General features: G+C 41.3%; 1 protein-coding gene across 5 annotated transcripts in view; it reads right to left on the bottom strand.

Moving 5' to 3' along the window:
* Positions 1-17,593, bottom strand: part of MTUS2 (microtubule associated scaffold protein 2) — a 295,553-nt gene that overhangs the window by 207,486 nt on the left and 70,474 nt on the right. The gene's annotated exons all lie outside the window — the stretch shown is intronic.

Here is a 17,593-nt window from a genome sequence, read left to right as displayed (position 1 = left end):
ATAGTTACTCTCCTGCCATACAATCTTCTCAGCAAAGATTTAGATTATATTTGACAATGGTTACATTGTCAAACAACATCTAATTTTCCAATGATTAATCACTAAGAAAGTAAAAAGTAATACCTTACTGATACTTTGCAATACTGCTATAAAGCTGTACTGCACATCAGAAACATGCACTGGAGTCAGAAAACTAAGCTCAGATAATTATCTGTGTTGATCTGATGGTTATGGGCAATGATTCTAAAGATTCTTTCAGAGCTTGCTGTGCTGCTTCTCATCAAGCTGAAGCAGAGGATTATGTTGCAGGGGCTTTGAGCAAAGACACAGGAAAAGCATTGTTAACAACTCCCAATTTTCAGTTCTCTCTAGAAATAGTTTTGATTGTAAAAATTGATTAAAATAATTCTACTAGCTTTATTGCTGATGTCAAGAGATGAGAATGGCCACAGACATAAGATCCTGCCTGCTGATCAGCCAACAATCAAGCTGTGACAATGAGGAAGTGTAAGGTTACAGCCCAGTGTGTGTGAGGGTCTCAGGCAGGCAGCAGGCCCCAGCAAAGTGTTCCTTCTCCCCGTTTAGCCTAGAGACAGTGGCTGCTGGAGGGGCTGACTTTACCTACAGTGGGGAGATTGTAAAATGCATCAGCAGAGGGATCAATCTCACCTAACTTTCCAAGCCTAAACTGCAGACACTATACCTAAACTTTTGGCTTTTAGGCATTTAAGATTAGCATTCATACTTTCATCACAGGCTGTGGGCAGAAATTGACACTGTAGAAGTCTAAAATAAGAGTCGTGAATCCCACTCTAGAAATACCAATGTCTGTGCACTGACTGAGAGGAAATCTAAGTAACTGCTTCCAACACCAACCTCAGTATGTTCCTGCAAGTAAGCATGACAAATGCCAGCCAGGATGTGATGGGCTTTATTAGCCAGTGTCACTAATAAATTTAATGCCTGCTAAAGCTGGAGCCCAGAAGAAAAGAAGGGGACTACACACGTCACCCCACTGTGCCTAGTCATCAAGAATTAACATCTGAGCCAGTGTCAGACCTTGCCTATTTCCCCCACCCCAGCAAAAGACCTGCAAAGTCTGACCAAGCAATTAGCAGAAGACTAAGTTGGTAAAGGTGAGCTCTCCAAAACTGAGCAGTTGTGGAGATGGAAGCTGGGATAAGAAGCTATTATAATAACATCAAAATAATCTCCGTTCCTACCCAGCAGGCAGCAAAATCCCCACAAAAAAAAAGAGTGTCAGGGAGAGAGGCAAAGTGAGATGAAAAGAGAAAGCTGCAGCTCCACCTGATACAATTTCCCCAATTAAAGAAGGCCATCCTAACCCATCAGGCAAAAGCACTGTCTTTTGGCTACATGAGCCCTTGACGTTACCCATGACACTAAGAAGGTAGAAACCCCATTCTTCCTGTGGGATCAGGACCACAGGACACTTTCAGTCCTTCACTACTCCTTTGGGCAGAGGGCCAACAAAGAATAGTGCTCTACATCAATTTTCAAAACACCTCTGTGGGAAAGGGGGAACACCTTTTATAGCACAACAGCTGCAGATATGGGGTCACATGGAACGACACTTTCAAGAACAGGGTGGAGGAAAAAAAAGCTAGTTCAAGATAAATACATTTTGTCAGATGAGAAACTGATTTTCCCCTTTATATCCATAAATAATAGGGAAGGAAATGTGAAGCCATGGAACAAGGCATATTTCCATTATGTTTCATTATGCATCTCTAAAATAAAACTTCCTAGTTTGGATTTTTTAGCTGGGAGAACTACCAGGTGAAGTATCACTGCTTTTCACTCTGAAAATAGGAACTTACCAATTGCAACTGACTATCAGAATGAAAATCTGATAAAACATGGTTATTGTAAGGTATACTCATACTTTCAGCTGAAGAGACTTTATTATTATTATTATTATTAATTTATTTATTTACTGGAACATGTAATAGCAGCATCTGTATTTATTGTGGAATAAATTCAGAAATGAATGGCATAAAATGAACAGGAGAGGCTAGTCACAAAGCTTTCAGTCACACAGTTTGCTCATTTATACACTGTCTATCTTCTGGTATATGCCACAAGAAATAATCATTTAAATAAGCAACTTCTTTAGTAGGTAATAAAATGTTACTTGAGTTTCCAGACTCACAACTTGTGCTATGGCTATAAATCACACTTATTCTGAACTAGAACTGATTTGCAGCACTGGGAAGTGTTTTAGAAATGCCACATTTAAAAGGAAGGCACTGGATTTTTGTTTCACTATAGTGTCTGTCACTGCAACTATCCTGAGAAGAGCCTGGGTGTTTGGAGATGTGCCCGTGCCTTTGCAGCTATATCAGCTACTCTAATATGTGATATTACCTCTTCTGCAAACCTTGCCTAACTTTTATATTGCCCAGGCTTTTAAATTAGTATAAACCATTTTCAGATGTCAGTTACAGCTACTGCTGAAAGTGTTCTGCTGTAAATTACCAACCACAGTGCACTGAGAACATCTGCCAAGAGATGCTAAAAAATGACTTTGATTAGTACTGGCAATCCAGACACAGAAGAACAAAATAATCAGAGAAGCATTTCTCATTGTCTTAACCTCCCCAGTTCTGAGGTGCATTTGGGTTTCCAGCAACCTTCTAACTGAAGATGGTAGCCTAAGACAGCCGTGACTTTTTACCAGTCCTTTTGACTAGGACCTTCTCTTCTGATGAAGATTATGGTATCTATGAGGAAGGCAGGAGTGTTTGTGTCTCTAAATGACTAAGATAGCCAGTTACTGCATCTCGGATCCTCCACCCCGCAGACTCTCTGCTGTCCCTGGAATAGGAGGAGGTCTGGAGGAATTGGGAAGGTGATCACATAGTATTCTAGGATACATTAAACCCTCATGACAGTTCAGTGGATGCAGCAGGGTGATTAATGTTGCATGCTGTCACTCGAGAACACCTGCAGAGAGCTGCGGACATACATCCTCTGTCCCTCCCAGATAAATAACATATAGGCAAGAAAGAGGTCAGCAGGTTTTGGAGGACTCCTTATGTCTAGGTAGTCTCATATTGGTCCTATGAAGACCTCTCTAGAAAAAGCTTTGCTTTAAAAAAAAGTATCTTAACTTCTGTCTGCCTCCAGCTTTCAGCATGTCTGAGAATCTTACATAGAATCATAGAATGGTTCAGGTTGGAAGGGGCCATTAAAGGTCATCTAGGTCCATCCTCCCTGCAATAAGCAGGGATATATTCAATTAGATCAGGTCACTCATAGCCCGGTACACCCTAACCTTGAATGCCTCAAGGATGGAGCGTCTAAAACCCCTCTGGGCAACCTGTGCCAGTGTTTCACCACTCTCACTAAAAAATTTCTTCCTTATATCTAGTCTAAATCTACCCTCTTTTAGTTTAAAACCATTTCCCCTTGTCCTATCACTCCATGCCCTTGTAAAAAGCCCCTCCCCAGCTTTCCTGTAGCCCCTTCAGGTACTGGAAGGCTGCTATAAGGTCTCCCCAGAGCCTGCTCTTCTCCAGGCTGAACAACCCCAACACTCTCAGCCTGTCTTCATAGCAGAGGTGCTCCAGCTCTTTGATCATCTTTGTGCCTCTCCTCTGGATTCACTCCAGCAGCTCCATGTCCTTCCTTTGTTGGGGGCTCCAGAACTGGAGTCCAGGTGTTATCTCATGGGAGCAAAGTAGAGGGCTGGCCACACTTCTTTTGATGCAGCCCAGGATATGGTTGGCTTTCTGGGCTGTGACAACACATTACCAGCTCATGTCCAGCTCTTCATCCATCAGCATCCCCAAGTCCTTCTCCAGAGGGCTGCTCTCCATACTGCCCAGCAGCTGCTGGCTTGTAAGCTTATGGTACTACCAGAAGGTTTGGGAAGGCATGGTTTGGAGGTACCTGTGCCACACTGTCTCTGTGCAAGTAAGTTCAGTCTAGTGTACCTGGGCAATACTCTCTTAGAGGTTCTTGGCAGAGAATTCTCCATTAATTTCTCAATGTAAGGTTTGGCATGGAAGTGCCATGGTGTAACACATGACCTATTCCTGAACTGGCACAGGGAAACATCCAGTCTGGGTCAGTGTTTGCCAGAGAGATTTGAACAATAAGTAGTAGAACAGTTATGACCTGTTTCAAGTTAAGAAAGCGATTAAGTGCTTAAAGTGATTAAGAGACAACAGTGTTCTGCTTTCTAGATTATGGGCCTTGGTCAAGTTCAGCAAAGACTAGATGAAGGAGAGACCTCTTGATGTAAAATCAGGGTTGCTCCAGAAAGAGAAAAAACAGAGATCCCAGGCCAAGAGTGAGAGAGACAATTTTGGAAGAAAGGCAAACATACTAGACAAATAAGACAAGTTGAGTGAATGATGTGGTAGATGTTGGCCACATTGTTCGCACTTCAGTACACTGGTGGTGTCAGTAGATCTAGAGTAAAACAATCTAACATTAGCTCTATTAACCTAAATGGATCACCCAAGACTTTCCCATGAGGCCACCAGTCTTTGGAAACTGTGCATACAGAAGTTGGAAAGAGCAGATACCAACACTAGACAAATAGGTCTTGCTGTCTTGAAGACTATGAATACTAGTTTGGACACCTATAAAAGCTTTATCATAATATGTCAGGAAATCCCTGTCTGCTTCAACACAATTTAGATTAAAGCTTTAGTACCTGAGAAATTGCTTCCCCCTCTCAGATCAAGATTTTTTTCTTAATGCCCTTCTATTTCTGTGATGCTGACACAGAAACTTTTGAGTTTTTTATTCCCATTTCATGTTATAATCCTTCTCTACTATTGTATTATCTTATTACTACTTATCTATGTCATTATTATTACAGCAAAAAGTGAAAAAAAGGCATGAAGGAAATTACAGTAATTAAACTTGTACATGAAATGGAAAACCTTTAGCAATTCACTGCACTTCCATACAAAATCCATTGCCATAGTATGTATGAACAGGGCATGGGAGTAGGCATCTATTTTATCTGGAAGCATTAACCATGAACTGCAAGTTACTAAAGGTTTTCAGAGACCAGAAAAGGGAAGCCCATTTTTTTCTGTACCTTACATCCATGTCTTGTGGCTGAGGTTCAGGGAGGTTTCAGGGACACACTGTAACATTTTTTTTTCAGTCTAAGTAGAGCCTCATTTTTCAAGCAGTCCCATTGCATTTATTTATGGAGTAACGTGCTGTTGAATGAACTGTTGGCAGGATCTGGCTCTGCACAGATAAACAAGTTGCCCCATACAGCTTCAAATGTCACTGTCACACAAAGGAAAATAATCCAGGTGAGATAGATGTATTATGACCAACACATTCAGAACTTTTACTCTCCTTCTGCTGATTGATTGAAGAATTATATCCATGAAATGGGATGATTTATACAATTGCATTGCCTCATGGCTAGAATAGGCTTTTGCCAGCCAGATGCTCCTGCAGAAGGGCTGCTTGCAGAATAAATCTGATATAATTTGATGCCCAGCATGGCACACAGTCAAGATGAAATGATCCTTAGATGATTCTTCCATGTGTAAATCATTACAAGAAGACAATTTTAATGATATTTTCTTTTTATTAAGTTCTTCAGACTATTTTTTTTTCAGATAATGAGCAGCTGGGTCCAGGAGAAGTAGCTATTGTGAGGTTAATATTTTATTAATCCTTTACCTGGGGCTAATATCCTAATAAACCAGAGGAGCTAGCTGTCACTGAAATAATCAATACTGAAGGTCTTTCCCAGACTTGACTTTCACAATGCCTCCTCATTATTATAAAAGCTTATCTCCCAGTTTTCACAGGCCCAGCTTGGTTATGCGGCTATTTTATTTGTTTCTGCCTTTTTCTTTCTCACTCATACCCTTACATTTTTGCTTGCCTCTCAGAAAACAATGGCAAAGGGAAATCTTAGGATTGACAAGTATGAATATAAACATTATTTTAAAAATCTGTGACTCCTTTCAGTCTCAGTCAAAACACTGTGCCTGCTCAGCATTAGGAATAATCCCTGTCCGGGATTGAATTGATGAGCTGCCAGTGGGATCTACTCCATCTGGAGCAACCATCATGTTCCGATTCCCCAGCAGTGATTAGGATGAAGCTCTGCTGAGAAAATGCCTAGTCCCTGTGTTGTCACTGTACTGGGCTTCAAACCAGCATGGCTTTTTGCTTCATGTCTAGACTTTCATCTGAAGGAAAAGCAAGTTGATGCCAGTGTTGCCAAGAATAAAAGCTTCCGTGTAACATTCAGAAACTACCCCCAGAACAATTTAATTTCATCTCCTATGGCATGCTTCTCCCAAAAAGCTCTTCATGGAAGTGGGATTAGTGATTAAGAGATGTGGAGGGTGGAATACATACATCTGTGAAAACTGGAATTAATGTGATTATGCTAAGCAGAACATATTCTGGGCATCAGTGGTTTGCAAAGATTTAATGAAATGTGCCCCAAGCTTAGAATTTTCTCTGTGGAAAATAAAGTGTGATATTCAGAGAAGGTTGGAATAAGGGGGTATTTTACAGGCAAGGCACCTTCCTTCTGTTGTGCCCTTTTAATTTCTACCATGATAAAGCAATTATAATAAATTTATGATCCTGAAGTACTGCTGGTGTCTCATTCCCACATGCCACATTTTTCCTCGAAGGGAAAACAAAGGAAGTAAACAAAGTAAAATATACAACATAAGCAGATTATAAACTGATCAATGTTTGAGAAGTATACTGGGGATGAATCTTAGTAGTTGCTACTCCTTCTAACACTTCACTATCAGGTCTGGTTCTGTGAAGAGATTGTGCCTTGAAGGATATAAAAATCCTAAAATATTAACCAAAGTCCATGAAATGCCATTGTTCTGATGTTACATTGTGACAGATTTCATGAAGCATGAACTTATCCAGGACAGTCTGTGATGTCAATAACTCTGATTGCTTTGGAAAATGTGTGAATACAGATCTGTGCAGGAAGCTTTACCCAGTTCAACCAATCTGTTTTTGTTATACATTATGACCACAGAAGAAATTTAGGTTTTGCTTTTGTTGCTCATCTTTTTCCCAACCACACCACATGTCCAGCAACCACACCTCACACCCGGTATAGCACAGTCGACAGATACACACTATAGCAGTTCAGTGTTGCAGGGTGATGGTGTGTTGTGACACATCAGGGAAGTGAAAAGCACGACAGATCATTTACAATGCAACGTGGCTTTCTAGAAACCAAGCTGGTGCAATTTTCTCACTTCTTAGCTCCTTCTAAATGCCACAGTCACCTTTTGCAGCTTATGCAACCAACTCCGCTCCAAGTGCTCCGAGGCATTTCTGCACAGTGGAGAGTCCTCCAAGCACAAACTCAGTGTTCAGTGTTTCAAACTGGTATTTCTTTGGAAAATAAAACTGTATCTATGTGCCTTAGTCGCAGGATGATGAAGTACACACCTCAGTGAACTGAATCCACTGGTTTGGTTTTAAAGCCACAGTCACAGCAACTACAAGATAACCACAAACAATACAAATTTGCAGGTAGGTAACTAACAGCAAACAGCTGCCTGCTGGGTATACACGCGTGTGTGCTTATTTTTGTTGTTTTCTTTTGTATAGAATTTGTATTTCTGAATTTACTGATTTCTGAGAACTGCATATACACCATCTCTGTGCACAGCAGAACTTGTCAGACTATTGCTCAATGACACATAAGCTCCATGGGCTGAATTACAGGCATATGACAACAGAAATAACCTGCACTCTCTGCACTGGCAAGATACCCCTGTCCAAGCATTTGTGCACAAAGCACAGCAGACAGGAAAACAGAATTTCTTCCAAGCTATCTCTGTACTCCTAGGAAAGTAGAACCAGACTGCACATATATTTACAGGTGAAAAGATTAAAATCTTTTATTTCTGCTCTTTTCAACCAGTCATGCTCCAAGTATCTTTATTCAGGGACATAATGAGATCTTTTTTACCAGCTTTTCTTATAAACCAATTAATAGTATATTTTCAAATAGCTCATTTAATTAACGGAATTATTTCAAGGTACTGAACTCAAATACTCCGAGCTTGGTTCTGCCCTCTGGAAACCATTTGATAGAAGGTAGAAATATATCTCAATTCTTAAGTTATTTTTTTTATTTTACTAAAGTTCTGAAAAGATTAATTCTAGGCTTTGCTAACTGTTTGGAGCTGGCAAAAGTGAAACTTCATCTTCAAAAGCTAAAACTGAATTTATTCTCCAGAATATTAAAACCTGTGTAAGGAAGGAATACCCCTCAAGGCTGACAGATATTCCTAAGTGCTAAAAAAAACAAGCCTAGAATTTACTAACATAGTAAATCCCTCAATCATACTTTTGCCCTTCTTCTATTACTTGTAAGTGCAGCTTATGGGAGAGAATGCAACTTGCCTTTATCTAGCATAAGAGCAAATAGTTTTTTATGCACTTGCTGTTTCTATTTTCATATATCCCAAAAGACCCATCATGCTAACAGTGTTCACAAAAGCTGAAGTTCCAACTTAAAGCAATGAGCAAAAAGCAAAGACAATGGCAAGGGACAGCAGGACAATGAAGTAAGATAAAGTTTTTACACTGGCTGTATAAATTGCCCATTATTTCATGGGTACAGTAGCTGGCATAATTCTGTCCTTACGTAATGCTTAATAGATGTTTGCAATCAAAGACTATTTCCGCTAATTTAATTTAACTCTAAAGTTTTGTTAAGACAGTGTACTTAGTAGTGACTACTTATTTTGTGTTACATATTCAAAACTCTTCCTTGATCAAAAATACTTCTCTTTCTTTTTTACACAGAGAACTACAAATATGGATGTCCACTGGAGTTGTGATACAATAGAGAACATCAAAAATCTCCTTTATCTAGCAGGTAAATGTAGACAACTACACCAGACTACAGTAGCACAACTGAAAAGTTGAATAATTTTCATAATGCAATTGATTTCTTACCACATGGTGCTATTGAAGGGATTATAACAACTCACCAGGGTAATACCAAACTTGATTAGAAGCCAGGGGGCTCGATTGTTATCTCTGTTAAGCCAGTGAAAATCCACACAAAATGTAATTAGTACCAGCAAATCTTAATTTGCACCAGTGTAACTAAAAGGCAAGTCAAGCACTGTATCTCTGATTGGGAAGTGGCTTTTCTTTTTTGCTTGGATAAGTAATTTCCATATCTTTGAGCGATTAATGGCAATCGGTTCAACTCCCTTGAAGATATCAAAGACAGTGTATTTGGTGTTTCCACTGCTAGGTACTGCTAGGTATTACATGGGTATGAGGAAGTGCCTTCATATAAAGAACAATCACACAGCAAACAGAAGTAATTTCTTACGCAAACTTTTCTGGTGGGAAGAAAACCTTTAAGGTGCTCAGCAAGCCAAGCCCTTTTCCCCCTCCACAAATAAACATCTAAAGATAACGGGCTGGATTTTTCCACAGATACTGAGGTATACACGGGTGGAAAGTAAGATCTGACCAGCTTTTCAGGAACTCCTGAGCTAGGTGTCACAAAGCACAGTGAACAGATATTTTAGGGCTTGATTCATCTGAACGCAGACATTTACAATGCCAATAAATATGTACCAGGCAGTTGGCTAAACTCCCTCTGTCCACATTGGGGGTAAACTGTAACTTCATTAACATCTATCTCATCCTAACTAAAATAGGTTCCAGAAGAATGTGGCCTTAAAATTTCTTATTTCTCCTTATTGACTACATGAAGGGGCACAGTTCAGGGTAGCCAGCTCTGGTACACATAGCTACATTACCCATACTTTTAGCTAATGGAAAGAAATTCTTTGTTTCATACCCTCAACCCTGACTAGGCAGATTAACTTCTGCTTTGCTTCCATTTTGGCCTGCTCCAACAGTGCTTCCTCACTGGTTTGCTACTGGGAGCAACAGAACTGCCTACTGTGAATTAGGGACCATCAACTCCAAAGGCTTTGGTCCAAGGCAAAGGCCCACTGGTGCTTTTCCATGCAGTCCTAGAAGCAATCCACTGTGGCTACATCTACGCAGGGGTAAACCACATCAGTATTTATACAACTTAAACATGCATGAGACCAGTCTCTGGCACCAAAGCCAGCTGCCCTGGGGCAGCCCCCGTGCATCTTACTGAACTCTCTCACCATTCCAAAGGGAAGAGGCTGGTGTCATGCGATGTCATTTGTGTTAGCAGCGATTGTTCTTTAACAAGGTTACCTTCCTCATATACACACCTACATGCTGTATTAATTGCATCTGGATACAGTTAGCCTCCAGCATCCCCTTTCTGCTGTGGAAAGAAACTGCTGCACCACCTGGCTGAATGTCCTGTGTGGAGTCAAGAGTCTGCCAAGCAGATTTGCATGTCCTGGCCACTTCAGGCACCAGCATCCCATTTGCTTTATAGCACCTCCTATCTACAGAGGAGAGGGGACTTCAATCAGTGACCCCAGAATTGCCTTTAAATTTGAAAGCAGAAGGAGCCAGAATCAATTGAAATGTGTATAAGGTGCAATTGCACTGCATTGAAGATTGAGCAATCTGGGGATATTCACCTCTGCCAGGGAGCTGCTGCAAAGGATCCTCACAGTGTAGATGCTCCCTGCAGAAATAATGATTCTTCAGAAAAGAGGAAGCAGCATGTCCTCACTTGTTAGTCTGTCTTTCAGTTTCCTCTGCTCACCAGTAATATATCTGACAGCCTACCTCCTCCATCTTCTATTAATTGGGATTTTTTTTATTTATAATTTATTTTTATCATGTATCAAGTACCATAACTGATGAGTAGATAATACATTTATCTTCCTATACAAACATACCTTCATAAATTCAAACTCTGATGGAAACTTTGCTTAGAAGACACCCTCTCATGGAAAACTTTGTCTAAATTTACAATTGTAAGAGTAACACAAAAGATTACATGGTTTTAATTATATTTGAATCAGGCCTTTCTCTAAACAAATGAAGGTGGTCCCTCAGTGTTTATAATTTGCACCTTGGAGAGGTCTGATGCCACTTGAGAGGGAGTAACTGTAAACAAAAGCAAAACTGATTAGCCAGTTTTCCTTCACTGTGCTGACTGAGCCTCTGAAAGGAAAACCACCTGAACAGCAAATTATTCCATTCTTGCAGTGGGAGAAACAGCTCTGCTGTGCCAGGTAGGTTAAGCCAGAAGCTTCCTAGGGACTCCCTTGGAAGCAGGGGGTCTGGCAGGCTGGACCCCCTGCCCAAACAACAGGCTGCAAACCCCATTGCACAACTGAACCCCCCAGCTTTCATCCTACCTGAAGTATGTGCCTGGCCTCTTTGACAGCTGAGGCAGAATTTCTCTGCAGCAGAAACCTGCTTTAAGCAGAATCTTTCTTGGGAACATTAACCAAAACCAGGTAAGCATTTCTATGCATTAGCCTAGGAAAAGTGCACACTAAGAGACACCTGTGTGACACTTTCTATTGCAAGCTTTAGTGTCCTTGTCCCCTGCAGCTTATGCTTTGGCTGAGGGTGGCTTATGTCTTGTATGTAATTATTGTCCTTCTAGGATCAAAATACAGCCAATGTATGAATGTATTCAATAAAAAAAATATAAATCATGATTCAGTCAAGACATTAGCAGCTAAAAAGGCAATTATAGCAGCTGGAAACCATGAAGATTTAATCTTCTATGACCATACTCTGTCCTTCCACAACTGCTGCTGATTATACATCACAGGCACCATATTCACAGAATAGAAGAAGAATGAAATCCCTGAGGAGAAAATATTTCTTTACCTGTAAGAACACACAAAAATTTTCTCCAGACCCATGGCTCCCAATTGGTTAATCACAAAGCAGCCCTTTTAACTTGTTTTATCAGATCTGTCCTGGCTGAGCTGGCTGTGTACAATGCTCTGAGAGCTGTCAGCACTGGGAAACAGGGAGCAGAGACACCAAGGTGATCCTGGACTGAATGAGCCATCCCAGCCGTATTTCCCACATATGCTCTAACACCAAGCAAGCAATCTCCATATTGGCAAGACCAAGAGCAAAACTACTAATGGCAAAGAGAAGAGGAGGCAGCCCAGTGCCCAGGCTGGAGCTCCAGGGTAAAGAGAAGTGGAGGCAATGAGCCAGGAGGTGCAAGGGGAGGTGTGGGAACCTGCAAATGAAACTTCCCATGAAAAAGTCAGAAACAAAAAAGTAATTCTGCTGCCTGTGCGTTCATGCTGGGCCTCTTGTTCATTTCTTTCTCTCCACTAAACAAGCACATGTGACCTATTTCTCGGCAAGATTTCTGTCTTCAAAAGAGTCAGCTTATGTCTCTGCTCTGCCAGTTCTCTCAGGAATAATGTCCCTCTCTCTGCCTGTACTTGTGCTTCATTATTAGCAGAGCACTTTCCTATCACTAGATAACATTTTCTCAGTTGGTTTTCATTTCTGATGCCACACTGATGATTACATTTGGTACAAGCAGTAGTGCTTATGTTGTCACATGCTGCTATGCACTAGCACAGCATCCTACAATCAATGTAAGTCTAGAAAAACTACTGAACTGCACATTTCAACAAACAGCAGGTGCTTTGAACACCATCTATAACTTTAAGTGAACAATTTCAGTAATGGTTTTCTCAGTCCTTTCTAGAAGCAGTCCTAATGGGCAACAAATAACAAAATGAGGTTCAGCTGGTGAAAGAAAAGCAGGATAATAGGTTGAGGGAAGGGAAAAGATTATCATAAAAAAAAAATTTGTAGACATGTGAATTCTGCCCTGCTCTGTACAGAACAGAGATCATATCTCATCCCTGTCCTAAACTTCTTGCTGTTCCTTAGACAGCCACAACAACGTAAGAGAAGCAATGCAAAGTCCAGTGGTGAAACCTCCTAAGGGGATACATGAGCTATTAGGCTTTGCTAGAAGAGAGAAAGCTCATTGGTGCAAAGTGCAGGATGGCTGCTTTGTCTGTTGAAGTCTGCCTGACACTCAGCCCAGCTCGGTGATGGGGTTACAGTGGAAAAATCCCAACAAAAAGCAGCGGCTTATTTCCAGAAATGCCACTGTTTTCTGGGCTGAGTCAGGCTCTAGGGAACATCACTAGAACCTCCCAGACACACCATCAGAAGGTCCAATAATAACAATCGCTCCTCAGACCAACTACCCCTTTTCACTTCTGTCTGGCTTATTACAGGACTGATGTATGTGCATAAGCCTCGAGTTACTGAGCCTTTAGGGAAAGCATCTCCCTCCAACACTGGGCTTGAGGCCTTATCCCAGGGTAAGACGAAAACAATAACTAGCAAGCATATTTGGACAAAGTAGATCACTAAGTACTTCACAGAACCAGCTTATGAAGCCTATGCAGAAAACACTTCACAAAAGCAAAATTCTATGCTATCAAAGTACCCACATCCCAGCTCCCCCCTACAAGTTTATTCCAGATGTTTCACAGCATATTTGCTTAAGAGAATGTCCTTGGCTTGACCCTTCTTACACTATTTACAGACAATCTTCCTATCTAAATGTCAAAATATGGGTCCTACCATGTATCAGAGGAAACTGCATCAGGGAGGTTAATAATTTAATGTTTTCTGGAGCAAATCATCATTATCCTTGAAGGAAGCACACAGAAGGGCATACTTGACACAGAGCTCACCTAGATTTCCTTAGGATGCTTCACTGCCTAAGGTAACACTGCTGACTAGCCTTCCAATACCAACTTTCTGAGTTCAGATATATGTAAAAAGAGCAGATTCAAGACTGGCAAACAGAACAGATGACGAAAAGCCTCTATAATTTACCTTCTCAGGTGTTTGAAGTTTAAAGCAATAAGGAGTATCAGTACAGTGAACTGCAGGTACTAAATAGGGTGAAATCTGATAGCTTGTTTACATTATGGGGTTCATATGCATCCATACTTTTGCATAAATAAGAAAATAATTCTGGCTCACAAGTTAATAAAAGGACTTTTTCCAACAAGAAAATTAAAAAACAGCAATTGCATCTCTTCTCTGTCCCCACTTTGAAAGATACTTAGAAAAACAGGGAATTATTTTGTTTTAGTTCCAAAGAAGTCTCTGTTTGTAAACCTTTGTGGAAAGAGAAATCCATATGCAAATACATGATCTGGCTCCTACCACTGCTCCTCCACAATCGAGGCCTGGCTCACTGAGATGACTGGTAGGTTGTTGGTGTGCTTGTCTGCATTATAATGCCTCCCTCACAGTGCCAACTTATTCCTCCCTGGATTTCCTCCTATTTTACTACAGGTCCTCTAATACAGCATCAAAACCACTTGCACTAATACCAGGATTGGACCATGACAGACACATGCCCTGTTCATGTTTTCAGGTGTTTAAGAATTTTTATTCTTCCCCAGCTCACATATTACACATGACTCAAGTTAATTCAGTGGCAGAACGGGATGCTACAAATATTTATTTCTCACTGAAACAGGGACATCCATTTTAAAAAGTGTTGTTCCACTAGCCACACTTCACCACAAAGAATGAACACCTATAATTATAGTATCTGTGATTATATAATGTTAAACGTAGCAGAAATCAGCAGCTCCACATTTTGAGGAATAAATCGTAACCTGTATTATCCGCATTCAGGCTAAAAATGCTGGATCTTGTCCCAACCCCAGAAATAAAATATACCTGGCAGTAACTGAAAAATGAATGAGTCTGATTATAATCTCACCATACTCTAGCTTTTGAGTTCCTCAGCTATGCAGCAAACAGATGGAAAAAATTACATTGCATGCACTGGGAGACAAATTTTAAGGTATCTTTGCACTTAAATATTTTTGGCCTTGAAGCTTGGGTCATATTGTGTGACATCTGTGAAATGTTTGGCTATTGGTTCATAATGTGTTTTGACATTAGCAGTGGACTCACTCACCAAAAATATTGTTGGGTTTGCAACGTTGCCTTCACATTCAGACTGTGGACAGCAAATAGCATGATGACAATTAGAAGATGTCAGATTATTCTGTAGCTTCTGAAGGCAGTGTCACTAGAGATTAATTCCAAATACTAGGCCTCCAACATTACTGGAAGAACTCATACGTTCAGAGAGGCACAGAGTTTATTTTCACTTCAACAAAGTGAAATGTATTGAATTGTTCCAGCAGGGACATTCTGTGCCCATTCCAGGCAAAGAGGAGGCACATTCCAGGTGCTGACCACAGGGTTTCCTGCAGGACCCAGCCTCTGCCTCAGGGCCAGCTCAGGGCCACCTCCTGGGCTGTGGCAGTGGCAGACCTGGTTCCCATTTAGCCCTGGAGGCTGCTGTGGGGACACACACCCAGTGGAAGGCCATACGCAATGCCAAAATCTGCTCTGACACCTGAGAGTGGGCAGAGGTTCTCCCACTCCACAGAGTGGCCGCCCTGAGGGACACCAGGCAGGACAGGAGACACACAAGAGCAGGACAAGGAGGACCCACTCATGTCACCCAGCCCGGTCCTTCGCCATTGCTGGGATGTGCTAATGCACTGTGACAGCATGCAGGACTCTCTGGTCACAGCCACATGTTGGAGACCATGGGAGCAGGGGGACCACGAGGTCACGGCTGCACAACCTTGCAGCTGGGAGGCCAGGTCATCCTCCTGCCCCACTTCCCCTGTGACGGCAGACAGGGACAAGGGGAGGAGATGGAGCTTTGTGGCACGGGGAAGCTGCACAGCAGCCAGCCCCAGTGCCCCTGACACACTTATTTCAACTGACTTTTTTCTTGAGACTTTTTTTCTTCACACTTGAGTTCATGGAAAAAGACTGATTCTGAATATTCACTAGGACCTGAAAAATATGGTAGCCAACAACTCCTAGGTGACAGTTCCTTATTTTCTCCAGAGCTTGTTCTTTCTTCTTGCAGTGTGTTGGGCTGTGGCTACCCTTGAGGGGCAGGTGTGTTATAATGCAGGCTGTCAAGAGAATCATGCTATCATGTGCCCTTAGCTAGAAACCAGAGGTTTCCCTTTCACTGAATGATGTTCAGCTGTGGCTATCAGCTCTTTCGTTACACGTTAGCAAGATGCCACTACACTATTGCTTCTACCTTGTACGTAGCCTTATGGAATTTCAGTACGGAAATGCTTTAAGAAAATCAATGTTTCAGCAAATACAGTGGAGCAGAAGTATCATCAAAGATCATGGTTAAGTTAAAGAAAATACCATGGGCATGTGGCACAGCAAATACAGAGAAAAACTGCAGAAGACAGAAAATGGGTGAGTAGAGAGTGGAAAGATTCCCCTGAGAAGGGAAAGGCCTAACAAGGTCTGAGCTGGTAACAATCTTGAAAGGTACAAAGAGAGGCCAAGTTAATGTTCATAACACCAACTGCACTCCAGTGTTGAAGAACATGGAGCCCAGCCCAGCCACAACTAGGCCTGAAACAGAGATAAAGCAATAACGAACAGATAAACAAAGAGTTTGCTTGGTGAGAACAAGGCCTTTGGGCTTTTTTTCTACTGTTTTCCTTTTATTTTCCAATGAGAGATCTTGGAGGTACAGCTATATAGTTAAATGACAGCAGTCAATCCACTTTATTCTGTAGAAGTCTGGTCCCATCCTTGATCAGTGGACTTCCCATACACTTTCCCCAGAGGTTGCTGGATCTTCTCTCCAGCGGGGACACCTCCCAGAGAGATTAATTCTCAAGAATCAAAACCCACCCAGGGACACCCAGCTGCAGCTGGGCAAGGGTGAGAGATATTAATTCCTTTATTGTCTTTATTAGCAAACTTAAAGTTATGTAATTTTCATTATTACATTTTCAGATCATAGAATCCTTTAAAATTGATAATTTATGTTCTAGGCCTAGTATAAAACTTGAGAACAAGTAAGTTGCCAATATTTTAATGGTTAACCTTTATTGTTTGATCTAACTACAAGTAGTAAATTTTATTGTTAAGATACATTTTGCATTCTAACTTCAACTTCTGTTCCAATCTCCCAGTTTTTATACAATTTCACTATGCTTGTGACTTCTACTTTAAGTTAAGACCCCAGCATTATATGCCATAAGTCTTGATCTGTGCATGTACGTCTCGTCTGCCATCCTGTCCCATTCAGGACACCCAGGTCGTTGATGAAGATACCGAACAAAATTGGACAAAGTACTGATCCCTGGGGAACACCACTGGCCACAGGCCTCCAACTTGACTCTATGGCACTGATCACAACCCTCTGTTGTTGAGCCAGTTTTCAGTCCACTTCACATACCAATCATCTATCTGACACTTCTTGAGTTTTCCTACAGGGATGTTTTGGGAGACAGTATCAAAAGCCTTACTGAAGCTAAGGTATATGATATCCACTGCTTTCTCTTCATCTAGCCTTTTGGTCTTGCCTTTATAGAAGGATGTCAGATTAGTCAAGCAAGATTTCCCTTAGTAAATCCACGTTGGCTACTCCTGATAAAATTCTTTTCTTCCATGTGCTTAGAGATGGCCTCCAGAGCAAGCTGCTCCATCACCTTTCCAGGGCAAAGTAGGCATTCAGCAATTCTGCCATCTCTACATCCTCTGTTGCTGTATCTCCCATCCCATTTAGCAGTGGACCCACTTTTCCCTTACTCTTCCTTTTCTCATTGATGTATTT

The sequence above is a fragment of the Apus apus genome, chromosome 1 (genome assembly GCF_020740795.1).
Source record: "Apus apus isolate bApuApu2 chromosome 1, bApuApu2.pri.cur, whole genome shotgun sequence".
In the NCBI taxonomy this organism is placed as follows: domain Eukaryota; kingdom Metazoa; phylum Chordata; class Aves; order Apodiformes; family Apodidae; genus Apus; species Apus apus.
This window is presented reverse-complemented; position numbering and strand designations above follow the sequence as displayed.